This window comes from Entelurus aequoreus, linkage group LG20, assembly GCF_033978785.1.
Source record: "Entelurus aequoreus isolate RoL-2023_Sb linkage group LG20, RoL_Eaeq_v1.1, whole genome shotgun sequence".
Taxonomy (NCBI): Eukaryota; Metazoa; Chordata; class Actinopteri; order Syngnathiformes; family Syngnathidae; genus Entelurus; species Entelurus aequoreus.
The window spans coordinates 45,604,643-45,607,142 of record NC_084750.1 but is presented as its reverse complement, the minus strand read 5'-3'; the positions used below and the strand labels follow the sequence as shown (position 1 = coordinate 45,607,142).

Genomic DNA, 2,500 nt, shown 5'->3' with positions numbered 1-2,500 from the left:
GGAAACCTCTGGACAGACCTGGCAAACCCAAGCGTGTAGTGCGGGTGAACTGGGAACGTTTGGAGGAGTCCTCTGTCCGGAAGGACTTCAACTCCCACCTCCGGCGGGACTTCTCTGCCATCCCTGTGGAGGTTGGGGACATTGAACAGGAATGGGCAATGTTCAAAGCCTCTATTGCTAAAGCTGCAGCTGCGAGCTGTGGCCAGAAGGTCTTAGGTGCCTCAAGGGGCGGTAACCCTCGAACACCCTGGTGGACAGTGGTGGTCAGGGAAGCCGTCCGACTGAAGAAGGAGTCCTACCGGGGTATGTTATCCCAGGGGACTCCGGAGGCAGTTGCAAGGTACCGACGGGCCCGAAGGGCAGCGGCCGTGGCTGTGGACGAGGCTAAGCAGAGGGTGTGGGAGCAGTTCGGGGAATCCATGGAGAAGGACTATTGGGCGGCACCAAAGCTGTTCTGGAAGACCATACGGCACCTCAGGAGGGGGAAGCAGGGAACCATCCAAGCTGTGTACGGCAAGGATGGGACTTTGCTGACTTCAAGTGAGGAAGTCGTAGGGCGTTGGAAAGAGCACTTTGAGGAACTCCTGAACCCAAATACATCAGACACACCCTCCCTGATTGGAGCAGGGCCTGAGGATGATGGGGGATCGACGTCGATCTCTCGGGGTGAAGTCACTGAGGTAGTTAGACAACTCCACAGTGGCAAAGCTCCGGGGGTTGACGAGATCCGTCCAGAAATGCTGAAGGCTCTGGGTGTTGATGGGCTGTCTTGGTCGATACGCCTTTTCAACATTGCGTGGAAGTCTGGGACAGTGCCGAGGGAGTGGCAGACTGGGGTGGTGGTTCCCCTTTTCAAAAAGGGGGACCAGAGGGTCTGTGCTAATTACAGGGGTATCACACTACTCAGCCTCCCTGGGAAAGTTTACGCCAAGGTACTGGAAAGGAGGGTCCGGCCGATAGTCGAACCTCAGATTCAAGAGGAGCAATGTGGATTCCGTCCTGGTCGTGGAACAACTGACCAACTCTTTACGCTTGCGGGAATCCTGGAGAGGGCCTGGGAGTATGCCTATCCAGTCTACATGTGTTTTGTGGATTTGGAGAAGGCGTATGACCGCGTCCCTCGGGAGATCTTGTGGGAGGTGCTGAGGGAGTACGGAGTGAGGGGAACCCTGCTAAGGGCCATCCAATCTCTGTACAACCAAAGCGAGAGTTGTGTCCGGGTGCTTGGATGTAAGTCGGATCCGTTTCCAGTGGGGGTTGGTCTCCGCCAGGGCTGCGCTCTGTCACCTATCCTGTTTGTGATTTTCATGGACAGGATTTCTAGGCGGAGTCGTGGCCATGGCGGAGAGGGTATACGTCTCGGGGGGCTAAAGGTTGCGTCACTGCTGTTTGCAGATGATGTGGTCCTGATGGCACCTTCGGTTCGTGACCTTCAGCTCTCACTGGATCGGTTCGCAGCCGAGTGTTCAGCGGCTGGAATGAGGATCAGCATCTCCAAATCTGAGGCCATGGTTCTCAGCAGGAAACCGATGGTTTGTACAGTCCGGGTAGGGGACAGGACTCTGTCCCAGGTGGAGGAGTTTAAGTATCTCGGGGTCTTGTTCATGAGTGAGGGAAAGATGGAGAAGGAAATCAGCCGGAGAATCGGAGCAGCTGGGGCAGTATTGCAGTCTCTCTGCCGCACTGTTGTGACGAAACGGGAGCTGAGCCAGAAGGCAAAGCTCTCGGTCTACCGAGCTATCTACATTCCTACTCTCACCTATGGTCATGAAGTGTGGGTAATGACCGAAAGAATAAGATCGCGGATACAAGCGGCCGAAATGAGTTTCCTCAGAAGGGTGGCTGGCATCTCCCTTAGAGATAGGGTGAGAAGTGCAGTCACCCGAGAGAGACTCGGAGTAGAGCCGCTGCTCCTTCGCTTGGAAAGGAGCCAGCTTAGGTGGTTCGGGCATCTCGTGCGGATGCCTCACGAGCGTCTCCCTAGGGAGGTCCTCGTTGCACGTCCCACTGGGAGGAGGCCCCCTGGCAGGCCAAGGACCAGATGGGGGGATTACATCTCCTCTCTGGCCTGGGAACGCTTCGGGATTCCCCAGGAGGAAGTCGCAAATGTTGCTCTGGAGAGGGAAGTCTGGGGGTCTTTGCTGGAGCTGTTGTCCCCGCGACCCGATTTCGGATAAGCGGTTGAAGATGGATGGATGGATGGATGGATATATATATATATATATATATATATATATATATATATATATATATATACATACATACATACATACATACATACATACATACATACATATATATATATATATATATATATATATATATATATATATATATATATATATATATATATATATATATATATATATATATATATATATATACACACATAGACTTAGACAATTTTAATGATCCACAAGGGAAATTGTTCCACACAGTAGCTCAGTTACAAAGGATGGAAAGTGTAAGGATGGAAAGGACAATGCAGGTATAAAATAGA

At 51.8% G+C, this 2,500-nt stretch overlaps 1 long non-coding RNA gene across 2 annotated transcripts in view; it reads right to left on the bottom strand.

Moving 5' to 3' along the window:
- LOC133636297 (uncharacterized) overlaps positions 1-2,500 on the bottom strand; it is a 206,861-nt gene that overhangs the window by 32,323 nt on the left and 172,038 nt on the right. The window lies entirely within an intron of this gene.